General features: G+C 34.8%; 2 protein-coding genes across 2 annotated transcripts in view; one reads left to right on the forward strand and one right to left on the reverse strand.

Annotated features, from left to right (window-relative positions):
* LOC132152240 (uncharacterized) overlaps positions 1-20,445 on the reverse strand; it is a 59,387-nt gene that overhangs the window by 15,738 nt on the left and 23,204 nt on the right. The gene's annotated exons all lie outside the window — the stretch shown is intronic.
* The window catches only part of LOC132151620 (metabotropic glutamate receptor 4-like), a 172,210-nt gene continuing 166,953 nt past the window's right edge, over positions 15,189-20,445 (forward strand). Inside the window, exon 1 of the mRNA XM_059559861.1 lies at positions 15,189-15,596. The gene's annotated coding sequence lies outside the window, so the exon portion shown is untranslated. The remainder of the gene's footprint in view (positions 15,597-20,445) is intronic.

Here is a 20,445-nt window from a genome sequence, read left to right on the forward strand (position 1 = left end):
AGTGTTTGACCATTTTAAATGTGCATATATCTATGTAAAGCACTGGAGAAAAACTGAATGTAAACATTTATATTTTATAGCTCCTATAAATCTGAACGTCCACACAATGAAATGTGTGTTGTTGCAGTATCTACTTTTATGTTAATGCACACTGTCCAAACTCAACAAAGTGACTCAAGTAAATCCATTTAGGACATTTTGTGCTTATAACAATGTTAATATCTCTGTTGAGGATTTTACTGTGTATGCAAGAATCTGTAGCAAGCATTACTCGTTACTTTTATTTTTACACGCTGTTTTCATTTGATCCAGGTGTAAAGAAACTAGGACACAGTGCTGCCCTCTGCTGTTTAAAATTTCAAACAGCACATTTATCCATTTACAATATTAGAGTATAGGCTGTATGACACTGAAAAAACAAAACAAACCAAATTTACACAACAAATACAAACGTTTAAATATGATAACCTTTATGAACATCAACCTAAGGTCAAAGATCATTTTTAAATATTTTTAAATATTGTTTCAAATACTAAAATATGTGATCAGGCTAGGCAAATTAGAAGTAGTCACTAACAATAATTATTTTTAACTGATATGAATTGAATATTAATATCCAATTTCTAATCCCTCTAACAAAATAAAGACTTCATAGTCTACTTTGTTCATGGAAAGCGCCATATTGCATATTCATCTTGCTATCATGATTGTTCCTTTTGGATAAACTTCATAGAATCATAGATTGAGTCTCTGGTTATTGAGGCTGGATTTAATTAGGTGTTGGCAGAAGAGAGGAATGGCAGTGTGATTCTGGAATGCTGTGTTCAGGAAGTCATATTTCAAAGTGATGGTGTGAAAATATGTATGGCCTGGCACTGTTTTCTTGCTTGGGTATTTTCTTGGATGTTTAAGTTCAACTTCAACTTTAAATGAAAATTTGAAATTAAAACTAAATGAGTTGGCATTGTGGGTGTACTATTTTTTTAAGAAGTGGTTGGAAATTTGTCTGGGATGCTGGTGCCTGAAATCCCTGAAGGGTGATGCTGTCTGTCCAACGCTTTAGTGAGTGTAGGTTTTGACTGGCACTGTTATGCCCTTGGGTGAAGTACTTAAAAGTTTCTCCAGTGTGACTCCAGTTTCGGCAGTGAAAGTTTCACAAAAAAAAAAAAAATTACACAGAAAAAAAAAATTAAATTAAAATTGTTGTTGCTACCTCTCAAAAGTTTTGTTTATTTTTTAAGTGAGTGGAATTCACATCATATTTACATCGGATAGCTGTAAACACTCACTAAACAGATGTTTGGATGAAACAGAAGCTATTTGCCTTATTAGAAGTCAGAATGATTTTGAAACTGATATTTCAAGGTAAAAAAAATGTACATAGAGTTGTTTTAACAACAATATCGGCTAGTGCATGATTTAATCATGGCTATTTTAACCTCAGTTCAAATTACTGTTGCATCTGTTATTTTCACAAACCATACAAATATAATATTTTACCACTAAATGTCCCAGGTCTTGTGGTAACATCTTGTTGATTGTTACCACAGTGTATGGCATTATTACAGGAAGTACAGCAGGAGATGTAAGAGCGTACATGAGAGCGTACTGCATTTCTACTTATGAAAACAAAGAGACTATAATGAATTTCATGTATTACAGCCCATAGGCATTCAGTCACCATGGGAACTTCTGAAGAGAGTGAGGTTAGCCACGATTAGATGTCTTACCCTAAAGCATGGTGAAATGTGTCTGTGAAGCTCAGATCGTGAGCCTGTAAGCAATGTTACCAAAATATTTACAGTTACAGTGCAATATGGAGGCCATTACCCTAGAGAAACAAATTCAGGTCTGTGTGATTAGAGGTTACACATTACAGGAGCAGGGCAAATTTAATGCGTATTCCTCATCCTGTTGTGAATAATTCATCACTGCATGATATTTAGAAGGATAAAATGTTTTTCTTTCTAATATTACAAAGTGTAATAACTTGCCCCATTTATGAAATGATTCAATGCAGTATTTTCACAATCCAGTGAATTCAGTATAAAATTAAGTCCCATCCTAAATTGCTGAATATGTTTTATTCTGAAATGCAACACATTTTGTCTTAAAAAGGATTGTGAACAGTGTTTCATATAGATTTTAAATAGGCAAAAACACAGGATAAAGCAACCTTTAAATATTGAAAAAATTTAAATGCTAACTTAGGGGATTTATTTTATTTTATTCATTCATTAAATCATTCATTCATTTTTTTTAAGACCTTGTAAATTAAGTGAAATGTTTGAACTTCTACTTGCTCATTATGCTTGCTTATTAATTGCTTACATGTTCTACAAGGGTTGTGATTAAAACAATTTGTTTGCGCAAAATGAAAGATAAATATCAACTTTCCCTTACATGAATAAGTCCTTCCAAATGAGAGGAAATAACAGCATATTCATGAACATTCTGGAGCAATTGGGTAATGTTCACTACTCTTTATTTCACATCCAAGGCACTCTATGTAGATTTGATTAACTGTGACTGCCTTAATGGCACTTCCTTAGGAAATCTAACAACAAGGAAATTGCTGTTAATCTTATTAGTTATTGTATAGTCTTGTATTAGCCCAAATGAAGAAAATGTCAGAGGAACATATTGCTTCCTTTGAGAGTGATTGTTAGAACTGGAAGCTCAATTCAGTTGCTTATCTGCACCATTGCAGTCATAACTCAGGGACACTGCAGCAATTATAACTCTAGTGTGGTGTAACCAAAAATAAAAGTATGGCTTAGATTCTTTTGTATATGACTTTGTTGAACCTGTTCAGAACAAATCTGCAAGCTTGTTCTGTGGGTGTTTGTATCATACTGTGATTATGCAAGTAAGATAGACTCCTCTGTGGGGAACTGAGAAAAAAAAGAAGGATGAATTCATCAGTATTGAATGTTTCAAGGACATAATTGGTGAGTGGTAATGATCAGTGATGAGTGGACACGCCTGGTCCATCATTTCACTGAAACACCATGAAAGACCGATGTTCTCCTTCACAGCAAATAGTCATCTAAGATAACTGAATTTAAGTTGTTCATCATTTCTGGTGTATTTTATAGTTCTATTTTTAAGGGTTATATAATATAATTTTATTATATTATATTATATAATTTTAAGGGTTTTAAGAGTAGGCTACTCTTGTTGAAGATTGTGTATTCTTCGAAACGAGTTGGAAACATCAGCAGGAATAACAGAACAAAATGTTATATGTGACCCTGGACCACAAAACCCGTCTTAAGTGTAAATCTTTCGAAATTGAGAAGCCGGGGGCATGCATAGCAGAGCAGTGCAAGGTGAGCATTTCTGTTTATCAAGCATATCATTTATTTTATTTTTTTTGGTAAATGACAGATTGTTTCACTAGATAAGACCTTTATTCCTTGTCTGGTATCATGCAGAGCCCTTTTTCGACCTTCTGCCATTTGGCAGCCGTTGAAGTCCACTATTAGGAGAATAATCCTAGAATGTTTTCATCAAAAACTTAATTTCTTTTCGACTGGAGAAAGAAATACATAAACATCTTGGATGACATATGAGTGAGTAAATTATCAGGAAACTTTAATTCGATAGTAAAATAATCTTTAAGACATTAATATATATATATATATATATATATATATATATATATATATATATATATATATATATATATATATATATATATGTTATTTAATAAATAGAATGATTGATAATTGTTTAAATTAATGTAATGACACTTTTGACTCATCTGAACTGTAAATTGTGCTTTTTACAGTAATTTTATATTATTTTAATTAATATATTAATTGATATCTATTAATATCTATCTACAGAAAATAGGTTTTTAACAGGTTTAAAAAAAAAGTAAAAAAAGGGGTCAGATAAAGATAAAAAATAATTAAAAATAAATTATAATCAACGGCTAAATTGTAGTTTTTCATGCAAAAATATTAACATTATAAGCGGAGATCAGGAAAAAAAACTAATAAAGTGCTAAAAACATATACTGTAATCCATAACATATACATATTATGATTATGATAATGTATAATCTCAATCTGCTAACCAAATTCAATTAGCCGTTTCCCAATGGCCTGGGGAGTTTCTATTTGTGCCATTTTAGAATTATTATTATTATTTTTTTTTAATGTGTGGTCCACACCATTTGTTGTATCCAAATGATATGACTAACACATCACACTGGAGATAAATGAACTGTGGACATAGCAACATTACAACAAACCTGCAGTATACATTTTGGCAAAAGTATCTACACCTCATGTTTCTGTGCTGTATGCAAACGGGTGTTCTGTGGAGCATAAAAATACAATTACTGAAGATTGTTTATCATTGAGTGCTATGTTCAGAGGTGGGTAGAGTACCCAAAAACTGTACTCAAGTAAAAGTAAAAGTACTTCTAGAAATATTTACTCAAGTAAAAGTAAAAGTACTAGTCTTGAATAGTTACTTGAGTAAGAGTTAAAAGAGTATCGGATAAAAAATCTACTCAAGTAGTTAGTTACTAGTTACTCTGGGTCATATATACTGAGCCTATTTTTATTTAGATATATAGATAAAATGTATGTAATGTATGTGTGCGTGTATAAATGTATATATTTCATCAGCCTTTACTCCAATTTATGTAATTTATTATAAAACCCTGTCTGTTTACTTAAGTAACAGATATAGGTGTCATGCCATAACATATTTTTAATACGACTGACTTTATATTAAATGTGAATTTAACATTGAAAGTTAATGTGATATAAATATTGCTACTAATCTTTCATTGTTCAGAAAGAGAGCAAATAACATTTACATTATTAAAGATAATTTTCACTGACAGTCTAGATTTCAATCACTCTCAGAAACTCCCATTAAAATCACTGAAACTGTTAACACTATGAAATCAATATCTTAATTAAAGATTCGTACACACATCTGCACTTTGTTGTTTCTGACGAGAGAATTCGCCAGAAAGAGGTCTCCAGTCAGCGAGCGAGTGAAGGAAGCACCGGCATTTTAGCGATGACTCATCTGAACGCCTCTGATTGGCCAATGCTTTAATAAGCTCAAAGGAATCATGTGTGATTTGTTATAATACGCAGCGCTGTATAAACGCATCTATCTCTGGCTCAGCGCCAGCAAGCAATCACAGATCTGAATTTAGCAGCTGATAATATGACTCGCTGAACGTACTTGCACCAGTGTGATTGTATTAAAATTAATAAAATCTTAATCGGCTATTTTTTGTCTTTTGGAAGCTGCATTCAACTTGACTCCCCTCTGTTATAAGCCACACACGTACAACAAACTAATGTCACAGTGGTATCGTGTACTGTAATCGAATGTAGCCCAAGTTATTACCTGTTAAACAGTAGACAGCACACGCGGTGTTCATCTAATAAGGATCTCCATCGCTAGCAAATAATAACCTTTGCAGATTTCAATTCAGTGCAGTTCCAGCCACGTTTTCAACGCTCTTTCTGTTCTTAAACGTTACAACTCCGAGTGAACCACTTCAAACGCTCAGCACGTGCGGCAGGGAACTGAACGACTCATTCAAACTGATTCATGAACCAATTCACTCGTTTGCCAATTGGTTTGATCAAGCCTTTGAACAGAATTGACTCAAAAGAATGAATCATTCACGAATGGGCATCGCTCATTGCCCAGAGAAAAGTAGACGGCGCGTTTGGAATAAACTGAAGCATTATAACATTTATTGCATTAAGATAAAGTAACGAGAGGAGCGTCGCCCACAGTAACGAAGTAAAAGTACAGATTTTTCCCCAAAAATTTACTCAAGTAAGAGTATAAAGTACCCATCTTTAAATATACTCCGAAAAGTATTCGTTACCCCAAAAAATTACTCAAGTAAATGTAACAAAGTAAATGTAACTCGTTACTACCCACCTCTGGCTATGTTATTATGAGAAGCTTTGGCAGTCATAATGGAGATAGGTGGCAGAATTTTGAGATAAACTCACAAGTCGAAAGCTATGCAACTATCGACAGTCCTTCAAAAATAATGCTAAATTACAGATTTAAATACTCATTATATACAATGTTTTCACAGATTAGGGCCAAAGAGTAAACTGTTATTTTACTACCAGCAATGTTTACTGCACAGGATGATGGGAAAGTAGCTAAAAATCATTGTTATCATTTATGATGCCATTGTTTTTTTAACGTATTCACCCAATGAACATGAGATCAAATTGAATCCAATACGGATCTGCCATCAATCTGAATGTGTTTAAATGATTATTGATGACGATCTGCTGTATGGGTAAGGCTATAGTAAATAACAAATAACAGTAAAAAAATCAATTTACTTTGGAGCTGGTCACATTTTCAGCCCTGCAGCTGACCCCAAGTTATTTAATAGAGTCGTTTTCTACAGCCACCGTACTGTACTTTGTTCTTTTTTTTTTCAGTTAATGGTGCAGAAGTAGTTTGTTAATTAAAACTTTTGCAATAGGCACTGTTCAGACCAAATGTATAATGATGTTGTGCATAAATAATGATGAATGTTGTTTTTTTTTAATTAGACTGATCACTGTCACTAAATTGCATGACGATCTGTGCAAGCAAGTCATTTGTGCATAAATAATATAAATGATTTGCCCTGTGTAATATGAGTGTTAGCAAAAACAATAGCTGGAAGTGATTTGTATGAACCAATCTGGTCTAGCCTCATCCTTCCTTTGTTTTATTTATCCCCTCCTAGTGGGCATGGTGATGTGTCGCTTAACATAATATTATCAAGGGATGTTTAAATGCCAGTTAATAATTGTAGTCGACAATGAGCCCCGCTAAGTGTGAATTATTCCCTCTGAAGGGTCCTCACCATGATCCATCTTCTGGCTGTATATCTTCCTGTGCTGCTTGTTGAATATGCTCCTAAATCCAAGGTTTATTTAAATGTCACAAAAAATGTAAGCCCACTTAACAATGTCAAGTCTGGATATTGCTTTTGTTTTAGTCCTACTTGGAGAATGTTGAAAAACAAAATATAACTGTGTTTAATTGTTTCTTATCTGCTTTTTCTTCAGTCCCTTCCTCTGCTGCTTTATCTTCAGGGCTTTGTTTCACAGTTGGTGCAAAGAGTGCAGTTTAAAATAGATATTGTGAAAATGGTAAGAAAATATTTTAGGTTTCTTTTGTTAGACTTTGTAAAATATAAAGTCTGAACATTGAAAGGGCCTTCCTCTAATGAATGCGGAAAAAATATCATTGGGCCCTTAGTGCATATCACATCATTTTTGTGGAAGCCGCTTCTGACTGGAGCTTGTCATGTTACTTATTATTTAAACTGCATTTTTTCAAAAATAAACAATCTTTATTAGGATGACAGCATTTGAACAGATCAGTTCACTCTAAATACCATCAATAAATTACAAAACATCATAATTTGGACAGCTGAATTGAAAACCATGATGGATAACAGCACTTAATGAAATGATAGATAGATACACTAGATAGATAGATAGATAGATAGATAGAGTAACTGATTATACAGTATCATAATCATAATATAATATACTGCATGTTATGGATCATAATGTTTTCTTTTTATGACTTTATTATTTTTCTTCCGGTCCTCTTATAATATTAATAATTTTTTTTTGCATGAAAACTTCATTTAGCCTTTCATTTTACCTTTATCTGACACGTTTTTTTTTTTTGCTACTGTGCCTTCATGGTAAGAAATTATGATAGAAAAGAGTATACAGGGAAAGCAATGATCCAAAAGCACTAACTCTGGACTAAATGTGGTCTTGTTGCCAAGATGAGCACAGAATTTGGCAGAACTGTAAGTTGCCACCTTGAGGAGTTTTATCAGTAACACACTGGCCAATGTTCCTGCAGTGGCTTGGCTTTTGAGCAGTAAAGCTGCTTGGCTAGACACCAAAGAGACATGGGCTCTGTCCGACGGGGACAAAATGCTGCTGCAGGACATTACTTAATCTAGCTCTGTTTGTGATAATTCAGTACTGATCATTTTTTGCTTGAAGGGAATGATAGAGAGTAGATGAAAAGATGCCATATATAATTTACAAGCCACCATCCACCAAGATTGCTGGTCAGATCACATATTTGATGCAGTTTTGTATTCGGTTAAATTTTTCATTTGGGTGTATTTAAATGTGTGTGTGTGTGTATACATACATACATACATACATGTTTCTATTAATAATGCATTTATTAATCTATCTATCTATCTATCTATCTGTCTATCTGTCTATCTGTCTATCTATCTATCTATCTATCTATCTATCTATCTATCTATCTATCTATCTATTGTAAGGGAAACAGGTCAGTTTAGCTCAAAAGGGAATCATTTAAGATTTTAAAGGGAATTTGAACAGAATCACTGATCACTGAGACGCCCTGCGATTCACTGAAAGAGCCGTTTAACATCTAATCTGCGCTGGATATTAATATCCAAACTATAGTGAAAACACTATCAATTTGCACAGTAACAAGATCGGCAGTTTAAGACATTAACTTGTAAGCACAAAACACAAGATACTTCTCTTTTCAATATGAATAAGACTTTATTAGATAAATCTAAGACATATAAACTAATCTAACACATAAACGCATGCACACATTTACACAAGTTGCATGAAGATCGAAAGTTAGGGAAAGATGAGTTTAATAGAATAGAAATGTGGAATCCCAAGTTCACAGCAATACATTAAATTGCATAGATATGATCAACCATCAATCACTTAATTAACCCTCGCACTGAGTTCCTCAATTAGGTTAAAATTATATTAGATACACCAGCACAAATGTCTGAAGGTACATTGCCTGTGTAAAGTTGTCACTGATTGGCTGGAAGTTCAGCAGTCGTTGAAGTGACGTCTTGAGAAGCCCGTGGTTGGGCGTTTGCTGAAGATGCAGAGTTGTGTGGCTGGTTGAAGTTGAACGGGCAGTCGAGGTCAGACGGCGTTACAAAACTTAACTCAGAACACGAAACTCTCAAACGGAAAAGAAAAGAAATAAAGTTTGACGAGACTAGGTGGTGTTTCTTTTCATCGTGGCTAAGTAGCAACCAGCGTGCAGGCTGAAGCACGCTGGAACCGCGCTCAAAGAACAGTGATGACAAACAGCATGGCTAAAAGCTAAAGCTAAGAAGCAAAGCTAAAAGCAGGCATGACTGATAGCAAAAGCAGAGCTAAAACTAAAAGCAGACATGACTAATAACAGAGCAAAGCTAGAAGCTAAAAGCAGGCATGACTAGTAGCAGAAGCAAAGCTAACAACTAGGGCTGTGAATCTTTGGCAAGGCAGCGATTCGATTCGATTACGATTCATAGGTTTTCGATTCAATTCAAGAACGATTTTTGCAAATTTAGAACGATTCAGTTCGATTCGATTCACAATTAAATTCGATTCGATTCGATTATAACGATTCGATTCTGCATTCTTTAAGTGCATTCATGGGATTATTTAAATGCTTCTACTAAATTCTTTAAATGCTTAGTCAGGGGGCAAATTACAGTAGCATTTATGGTTAGAGAACCATAGGTTAGAAAAAAAAAAAAAAAACCTTTTGTCCATTGTTAAATGCTAGTTTAATGATGCGACATGGCATATGTAAAAATGTATGTAAGCCAAGTTTTTAAAAAAGCGCTTAAAGAGTATTATGTATAAGCTAACATTTTGTCACACCAGGGGCGTAGCCATAATTTCAGAAGTGACAGAAATGTCAAATACAATCATTTTATGTATGTAGCCTATATAATAATAATAATAATAATAATAATAATAATAATAATAATAATTATTATTATTATTATTATTATTTTTTTTCAAGGAATTATCTTCTTTTTTAATTACTTTTAATTAGCTGTAATAAATCAAATACACTGCTGGACAATAATCAATCATTTGTAATCAATATTTTTTTCCTAATGGCAATTTTATGATTGTTTTATATACTAAGCTACATTTAATGAGCAATTATTTAAATTTTCTGCACAGAATAAGGTAGAAAATATACTTTATAGTTTCTGTACTGTAATAAATGTCAATTAGCACTGCATCATTCATAAATTGTTTGTGGGTTTTTTTTTAGTTTCATCAGTTCATTCTGCTTTTATTCAGTTTAGCTGCAGATATAGCCTGGCACGTCTATGAGAACGAGATCGCTTCTCTTTCAGTGTGAAAACGTATTCATCTCTATTTAACTTTTCCTCTCCATCAGCGAATGATTCTGAGAGAAAACGCACCAGATGTCTGTTTGCTAATGAAACAAACGCTACTTTCATGCATCTGATTATCAGATAAATCTCGCGCTCTTATTTCAAGGTCGTTGTTAATGCTGTGGTTAATTTTAAAAGTTTCCTTCGTATATTCGGTTCATCCGCATTGTTTAAAGACATTTATCATTCAATGGATCTGTGCGTATGATTTAGACACTTACATTTCTGCTACGTCCATGCAATAAATACAGCTGTCGACGGCTCCGGTAACTCCGTCGGTAAGATGCATCGAGAAAACGAGTGAATCGTTACACCCCTACTAACAACTAAAAAGCAAGATTTTATGGTGTCCTAAGTATTTAAACTGGCCTGTTGGCCACACCTCAAATGTTGTCTTGACCAATCAGATATTGTCTTGGCTTGGGGGTATCATAAATCATATGTTTTCTTACCAAGCATGTGGTCCGAATTTTCCCGCTCTTGCAGGGTCTAATTTTGGACATGATTCCTATAACAAGAATATGATACATTTGACAAATAACTGATGGTCAGGACTATTTCAAGCAAGCAGATTATATTACATAGATACTAGACATGAATATGTATCCTTAAGCTATCCAATAGTTATTAAAAGACATACACAATAAGTGATTAAAAGATGATAGTCAAATGTGTGGGTTACATAGAAATGAATACGGAGTGAAGCGATGGACTGATATTCATTTATAAGTCTTTTTGAGTTCATTTTGGTCCATATATATGTAGATTGACAGTTTCTTTGCCATTCTCTTGACAAAGATTTCTGTGGAGACCAGAGGTTCAAAGGCCCCCCCCCCCCCCCCCCTTAGGAATTTCAGTCTGTTTCTGCTGGGGGAAGTCAATGGAACTTGTGTAGTACTCTCATGGGTTTACACGTGATGTCCGGCGTTGCCTATCAAATACGAACAACAAATTTGACAATCTCTTCTCTGTATATTAAAATTGTCAATAATTGTTCTAGTGCTGTTAATGTTGAAAGCTGTTCTGTGAAAGCGTTGGTTGGTTGGTTATCTTGCTTGGGACTTGTGGCACAGAATGTTTTATGACTTCCTGTTGCCTTACTGAGGAATTTGGCTCGTGTTTCAGCCACAGCCCTGATCGACTCTTTAATTTGTCTGGTTCGAGTCATTTCTGCTACACTATCTATCTATCTATCTATCTATCTATCTATCTATCTATCTATCTATCTATCTATCTATCTATCTATCTATCTATCTATCTATCTATCTATCTATCTATCTATCTATCTATCTATCTATCTATCTATCTATCTATCTATCTATCTATCTATCTATCTATCTATCTATCTATCTATCTATCTATCTATCTAAAAAAAATTCAGATGATAAAATCAAAGAGAGGACAACAGTTGCCATTTAGGTAAGTGTAAAAAAAGAAAAAAAAAATGTTGGCCATAAGTAAACATTTCTCTTCACTAGGGGGTGATATTGTACCATTTCTTTCTTTCTGAGATTTCCCAAAACACCAATAAAGCTCAGAATTTTTGTATAGTATTAAACTTAATTGGAGAATTAACATTGACTGTGTCTGGTAATAAACTGTCTAAGCGTACTCCTAGAACATTCAGTTATAGCTCAATGGAGCAAGAGGTAATGCCAACTAAACTCAGAAAAAAATGTCTACAAATCCACAGAAACAAATGCAGATGTAAAGAGCAATAAACACACACACACACACACACACACACACACACACACACACACACACACACACACACACACACACACACACACACACATATATATATATCAAGAAATGTACTGTGTATTGCTGTATAAAGATATATAAATCTGATCTGAATATAATTTTCAGGTCCCACCTGAAAGTAATATTTCGTATCATGTTCATTTCTAAAAGAAAGGTCTGCAACTCTTCCTTGGTGTCCGCTGATGTAGTACGACTTTCGGAAATGACTTTACATTAGTTTCAATGAATAAATTTAACAACATGAGCAGCAAGCTGCATAGGTTAACACTAGAAAGATATCAGTGTATTGTGTACACTACATTAGTCATTTTTTTAAAATCATAATCCCATGGGAATATTGTTTGGAAGTCATTGAAGTTGGAAGCATGTGTGTTAATATATATGAATTAAGGATTCATAAGGAAATATTCTGAGAGAATGCTCAGATACAACACCTCCATCTAAATGTAGATGTTTTCTACCAAGCCCAGATTTGTACTGATGTGCTTTGAGATAGATAGATAGATAGATAGATAGATAGATAGATAGATAGATAAATAGATAGAGTAACTGATTAAACAGTATCATAATCATAATATAATATACTGCATGTTATGGATCATAATGTTTTCTTTTTATGACTTTATTATTTTTCTTCCGGTCCACTTATAATATTAATATATATATATATTTTGTTTTGCATGAAAACTTCATTTAGCCTTTCATTTTACCTTTATCTGACACGTTTTTTTGCTACTGTGCCTTCATGGTAAGAAATTATGATAGAAAAGAGTATACAGGGAAAGCAATGATCCAAAAGCACTAACTCTGGACTAAATGTGGTCTTGTTGCCAAGATGAGCACAGAATTTGGCAGAACTGTAAGTTGCCACCTTGAGGAGTTTTATCAGTAACACACTGGCCAATGTTCCTGCAGTGGCTTGGCTTTTGAGCAGTAAAGCTGCTTGGCTAGACACCAAAGAGACATGGGCTCTGTCCGACGGGGACAAAATGCTGCTGCAGGACATTACTTAATCTAGCTCTGTTTGTGATAATTCAGTACTGATCATTTTTTGCTTGAAGGGAATGATAGAGAGTAGATGAAAAGATGCCATATATAATTTACAAGCCACCATCCACCAAGATTGCTGGTCAGATCACATATTTGATGCAGTTTTGTATTCGGTTAAATTTTTCATTTGGGTGTATTTAAATGTGTGTGTGTGTGTATATACATACATACATACATACATGTCTCTATTAATAATGCATTTATTAATCTATCTATCTATCTATCTATCTATCTATCTATCTATCTATCTATCTATCTATCTATCTATCTATCTATCTATCTATCTATCTATCTATCTATCTATCTATCTATCTGTCTATCTGTCTGTCTGTCTGTCTAAAAAAAATTCAGATGATAAAATCAAAGAGAGGACAACAGTTGCCATTTAGGTAAGTGTAAAAAAGGGAAAAAAAATGTTGGCCATAAGTAAACATTTCTCTTCACTAGGGGGTGATATTGTACCATTTATTTCTTTCTGAGATTTCCCAAAACACCAATAAAGCTCAGAATTTTTGTATAGTATTAAACTTAATTGGAGAATTAACATTGACTGTGTCTGGTAATAAACTGTCTAAGTGTACTCCTAGAACATTCAGTTATAGCTCAATGGAGCAAGAGGTAATGCCAACTAAACTCAGAAAAAAATGTCTACAAATCCACAGAAACAAATGCAGATGTAAAGAGCAATAAACACACACACACACACACACACACACACACACACACACACACACACACACACACACACACACACACACACACACACACACATATAAAGAAATGTACTGTGTATTGCTGTATAAAGATATATAAATCTGATCTGAATATAATTTTGTCCCACCTGAAAGTAATATTTCATATCATGTTCATATCTAAAAGAAAGGTCTGCAACTCTTCCTTGGTGTCCGCTGATGTAGTATGACTTTCTGAAATGACTTTACATTAGTTTCAATGAATACATTTAACAACATGAGCAGCAAGCTGCATAGGTTAACACTAGAAAGATATCAGTGTATTGTGCACACTACATTAGTCATTTTTTAAAATCATAATCCCATGGGGATATTGTTTGGAAGTCATTGAAGTTGGAAGCATGTGTGTTAATATATATGAATTAAGGATTCATAACGAAATATGCTGAGAGAATGCTCAGATACAACACCTCCATCTAAATGTAGATGTTTTCTACCAAGCCCAGATTTATACTGATGTGCTTTGAGACTAAATTTGTCCTCAAAAAAATAAAATAAATAAATACAAATAATAATAATGTGTAAGCATTCCAAAAAAGTATCCTTCGGGACGTTATGTTTTTTTTTAAAAATCCTCTTTTACTCGCTGCACTGTGATTATCAATGCCCTGAAACTTTATGCTTTATATTTAACATCTTGCATGTACAATAAGATGTACAATTGCCTCCAGGACATTTATACTGGTTTTAAAAGTGTATTCAACTAATTTTCTTGCCATAGTGAAGAATAAACAAAACAAAACAAAAACAAACAAACACGCAAACATAAACAATAGTAATGAGATCAAACAAGACTGCTTAGAAAATCTAATAAAATCCTACTGGATAAACTGAAGTCCCCCCCCCCCCCTCCAACATTATTATTTATTCTGTACCATCTTATTTGGTTCTTTAGAGTCTTTTTATTTACAGTAGTAAATTGTAAAATATCAGCTACGATTGCCATTATTTTACTGTAAAAAACATTGTAAAAAAGAAAACAGTGACAATATTCACAGGCATTACATGTGTTATGCTTGTGTATTTTACAGTCCTATATATTAAATAATGCAATGTTAAGATACCAACATATTCGAGCTACTCGAGCTACATATTGTTACCATAAAATAATTACAGTAAAATACCATTTATTGACTTTTGAAATAACAATCTTTAGCATATGTCGTAAGGTAATAAGAATTCCTGCAGGCTTTTTAACAAGGGCTGTAGGCTTTATTAAAAACATCCTTATCTTTTAAGATCGTGCATGTGCAGATATATTCATTAAAGAAATCAATCATTTTTTGTTAAGGCTTTCTTAGTAAGCTGCACGAAAGCTCTTTCATCAGTCAGTGTATGTTCTGCGTTATGTGTTTGTGAGTGGGCTATGTGGGCGTTGAACGCACTGTTTCGACTGAAGAGCACTGCCTGCCTTACATCTTAGCACGGCTCTGCTCTCTAGTTATGCTCAGTGCAGTACTATCTCTTCAGGTATGAGCTCATAACACATGACGAACAATATTTGACAATTGTGTATGAATGGACACGACGACTTGGAGAAATGGAAAGTACTTCGGCTCCGAGAGCGTTTCAGCACCACTTTCACTGGACAGCGCAACAGCTTTTCCCACTTGGTATCGCGCTTTGGGAGATTTGCGTGTGATTTCCGTTACGTGGGGGAATGGAGTTTGTCGTATTGGGGGCCATAGTACATCAAGTGATTAACGAGATACCCAAAAATCTGCAGTCGACTGTGTTTTTAGGTGATCATACTGGAGGTGTTTGGCAACAGCGGCGGCAAATAGAAGAAGGTACGTGCATGGAAATGGGTCAACTTTGAAGAGCTCTCACGGATTCCTTGCGGGAAAAGCGTCGCTCGATTAATTTCGTCGATGTTGATTTGTTGATATCAAAGCAATGTTTGTTGGGTTCCACGTAATAATAGAGGTAGGCACGATATTTGTGAGACATTTAGAAAATAATGGCTTCAAAATACATATTGACCAGTAGTGGGATACTTTGGCAAAGCAGACTTTTCTGTGATTATATGGCGTATTTCTGCATTGCTCTATGAACATAGCAGTGGGAAGTTCTGCCCATCACTTTGTTCTGAACAACAGGTTTTACTGATGTGCATCAACGCCTCTTGAGTGAATGCATATTACTGATTCATATTCTAATCGTCAGGACTGAATGTTTCAATTAAGGTTTTTTTGGGAAAAAATGTTTACAAGTTGGATATGAGAATATTTTAATGTAGAATAATATTTAAGTCTGACACTGACTCTCTCGGTTACTTGCCTCTACAGAAGTGATATATTAGAAGATGGGTCAGTGACATAAGCACGTACGAGATAAGCAGGTGGAAAAAAAACGCATGTAAAGTACATAAAATTTCCTATTGAAATTTGTCTACACACACACACACACACACACACACACACACACACACACACACACACACACACACACACACACACACACACACACACACACACACACACATGTAACATGTAACATGTTTTAAAAAATTTGAGCTAAACTTTGATTTGTGGATATCTATCTATCTATCTATCTATCTATCTATCTATCTATCTATCTATCTATCTATCTATCTATCTATCTATCTATCTATCTATCTATCTATCTATCTATCTATCTGTCTGTCTGTCTGTCTGTCTGTCTGTCTATCCATCTATCTATCTATCTATCTATCTATCTATCTATCTATCTATCTATCTATCTATCTATCTATCTATCTATCTATCTATCTATCTATCTATCTATCTATCTATATACACGCACACACACACACACACACACACACACACACACACACACGTATATGTATATACAATTAAATATATACTTAATTCTACAAACAAACACATTTTCATATTTTTCATATTTCATATAGAAAATACCTCCATACAGTTACACCACCTAACGTTTTTTTAAATTTAAGCACCACAAATAAAGATTACAATGTCTTGCCTTCAGAATTTGAAGCAATATTTATTTTAGATTTTTTTTGTATGGTTTGCATTATAATGAATCATTTTATAATATAATATATGCATCATGTCATTGACCCAGATATAGCCTGTGGAGGTCTGGAGGAAGCAAAGAGTTTTATCAGCCTTGCAGATGTCAAACCTTGAGGCCATCTGGACCAGATGGGCTAGTTTAGAAAGCATGTTAGATGGGTTTGTATAAACTTCTCCACATGCTTTAATACCATTAATGAATAGTTTTTGCAATGTGTCCATAATTGGCACTGGTAATTGTCAGAGACAAGTTAAATTAAACACCTGTAAGAAATAATGAGTTTGGAAGTGTCAGGCAGAAGGCTGCTTGGAAATTTTGATACCTTGACTTGTAACTTTGTACCAAAATACCGATTGGCATCACATTGTCAGATCTAATGAGTCAACTATGCAATACAAAAGCATACACCTACATGATGTGCTATAACAATGTGTGATGGAGTGCAGTGACTTTTGTAGTATGGAGAGGCTGTCGCAGCAATGACTCACTCACTGGGTCTTTGTGAGAGCGCTACAAATCCATTGATCATAAAGCACAGAGTACTGCATTTCACTGTTCCCTGCAAAAGGAGTTTTCTGTGGTTCTGGTTGGACAACACCAGGAGCTGCTGTAGAAACTGTGTGTATGATAGAGAAGCATGTCTCTTGGTGTATGCACAGCTAAGTGCAGTATGAAGTCACTTCTCCAGACTTCATTAGTTCAGAGAAGCTTTTAAATCAATGGAAAGAGCCTTTGCTTGGAACGCTAAGGTCTGGCGAATTCAGGCTCCATCATGATGGCTCTATTATATAATTGAATGAGATAATGAACTTTTCCATCATGGCGATAGGGAAGTCAGGAAAACTGGTGCGGTGCCAACTTGTAAACTTTTGGCCTGTTACAAACGTTTGAACTCCTTATGAGTCTGATCACGCACCGCCACGTAAGTTCTGCACAGTAGAAAAAGAAACAATGCTTGGTTTTATACATTATTCATAGGTTTTCTTAGGACTCTTGCTCTGTAAATGCCATTTGACCCTGAGTTTTCCTCTGGGTTGAGAGTCTGTGTCGGTTAACGTTGTTTACCTCCATCGAGAGCGGTAGACAACACAAGCAGACTGAAAAAAACCTAAATAAGTCACAATGCTCGTCCTTCACCTACTGTCACCTTTCTGGGCTATAGAAAAGGAATTTATGTAAGGGAAATGTTTTTGAATGATCTGTTTGTCAATGTTTGTCATTATTTGCAACTTAATATTGTAACCAACTGCTGACGAGGGCCAAAAGCTGTTTGTTAGCACCTAAATAACTTAACAGTTTTCGTTTACTAAAGTACTTGAATTGTAACAATTTGTGGTGTGAAATAGATTGGCAGAGGCCCATAAAGCTTTGCTCTTATTTGAGTTTACTTTTGAGTAATGGTAATGAGCTAAAACCAATAATGATACTGCAATTAGATTCTGATTAAATGTAATTTAGATTGAGCACTGATGTTGGAGGTTTGGTGTAATGTAAACAGAAATGATAATGATGCTTCTTTTTGGATTGGAACTCTTACTTGATAAAGAAATAGAGGATTTTGGATTTTATGTTAAATGATAATGAGTATATTTTTTATTGTTGCTGAGGGTGGTTAATGGCAGGTCTAGATTATTCCAGTGCACCAGTCAGGGGATCATACTCAAGTCAGAAGTCAGACTGTGATGTGGGAAATCAGTCTTTGCATTATCACTGTTGCTATGAATGTTGCATTTTTAAATCTGTTGTCTGCTGTTCAGGGCTGGAGCCTTGAGTATCACAGTTTGGATGGGGAAAAATGTTAAATGCATGTGGATAAGATTATTGTAATGTCTTTTTTCAGCCTCTGTGCGTGTGTTAAAGTTATTATCGCTGGCTGGTGAATAAGCGGTCCTCTTTAAGATCAAAAACCATTGCTTGAGGAAGTTCGATTGAAATCACAACTTAATTACTTAAACCAACTGACTAAGCATAAAAACACATTCTGACTCAATTTAGTCCCGTGTCAGAGGCTCCTGCTTATGGATTTTCTTCCCACATTATCTGATGACACCCTCTGGCACAGAGGGCTAGAAGAGGAGACAGTGTATTGAGTGTAGTGTGATAGCCTATACCAGGTCATCGCCTACATCTGTTATTCACATCAGTACAGTTCAGAGTGGCAAGACTTTATCAGATGCAGACTCTCCCTCTCCTTTTCTTGCGCTATCTCTCACCTCTATTTCTTGCCCTCGCCTTCACAGGCTGGGTGTCTGATGCAGGCTTATGACGTGGAAGAATTTAAATTAAGATCATTACCCAAATATTAACAAGCCTTGCATATTTAAAGCGATGTAAGCTGTGGCATGACAGTTTAAGTCAGAAGTGTGTTAGCTGTGAAGATTCACAGCAAAATTGATCAAAACAAACATATATATATACACACTATATATATTTTAAGTCAGCAGGATGCAGCCTTTTTATCTCACGATTTTTTTCTTGTAATTCTGAGTTCTTCTCAGAATTGCGATTTTGAGTTAGCATCTCGCAATTCTGTGTTTATATCTCACAATTCTGAGTTTATATCTTGCAGTTCTCCCTCTTTTCTCTCAAGATTCAGTTGTTCCTTGAAAATTGTCAGGGAATTGTAAGACTGGATAAGGTTAGGAAGGTCATTCCCCCAGCAAGGAACAGTGAAAGGGAATGCTCTTAAAATAGAATGAGCTAACTTTTTTCCGTTCTTGAAAATACTCAGTTAGGCTAATGGTTAATGCTAACTGATAGCCAAACAGCTGTTAAGGCATTATTTTTTTTCTCTAATACGTTCTCAATAGATAACATCAAGTCCCATCCCATGTATATTTAGTTTCAAATATCCTGTTTTGCTCGTAAAGATGTGACATTAAGCACACAAAATAAGTTTGCGAATAAATGTCTTTTCATATTGAGTTTCAATAGTTCACGCTTACATATAATTAGCTGAGGTATGGAATGCGTATTTTGGCGTGCTGTCCGGGGAAGGGCTCCGAGCTCGGGAATGGCCCGAACCTAGAGTACCCCCCCCTTCCCCGTCTATTTATAAAGTGAACTTGAAGTGAGGAGATGGGGTGGAGGAGGGATGCTGATAAACCGTCAATGGATAGAGGTAAGTCAGCGATATTTATACTATGGGATTGATTACTTGATTATGGTCCACCTGTGTTGATTAGGCTAAGTATCTGACGCGCTCCTCCCGAATCTTATTAATAAAATTACATTTAAAACAAGCTATTTTCTTCTCAGTTAGATTCATCTGGGTGTAATGATGTTTAGGTACTTTTACTCAATAAGACCTAGATATTCATTAAGAAAGAGATCTTTGCAACAAATAGTTCATTGCTTCGGTATATGATTGTGTAAGTGTGTAATGAGACATATTAGGTCATATTAAGTGTCTGCATTCCAGACCATCTGCTGTAGGAGACACTAGCCAACTGCTCAAAGAAGTGGGGAGTGCAGCAATAGCATTCTCACCGTCCCCAACAGTGTTTCTCAATCCACAGCATACACAGCAAAAATGTTCCTATGTGCTCTATTACCACAAATGGGCCATGTAGTGTTTTGGGTAAGAGGATCTGTGGCACAAGATCGTACCCC

Source organism: Carassius carassius, chromosome 10 (assembly GCF_963082965.1).
Source record: "Carassius carassius chromosome 10, fCarCar2.1, whole genome shotgun sequence".
NCBI lineage: Eukaryota > Metazoa > Chordata > Actinopteri > Cypriniformes > Cyprinidae > Carassius > Carassius carassius.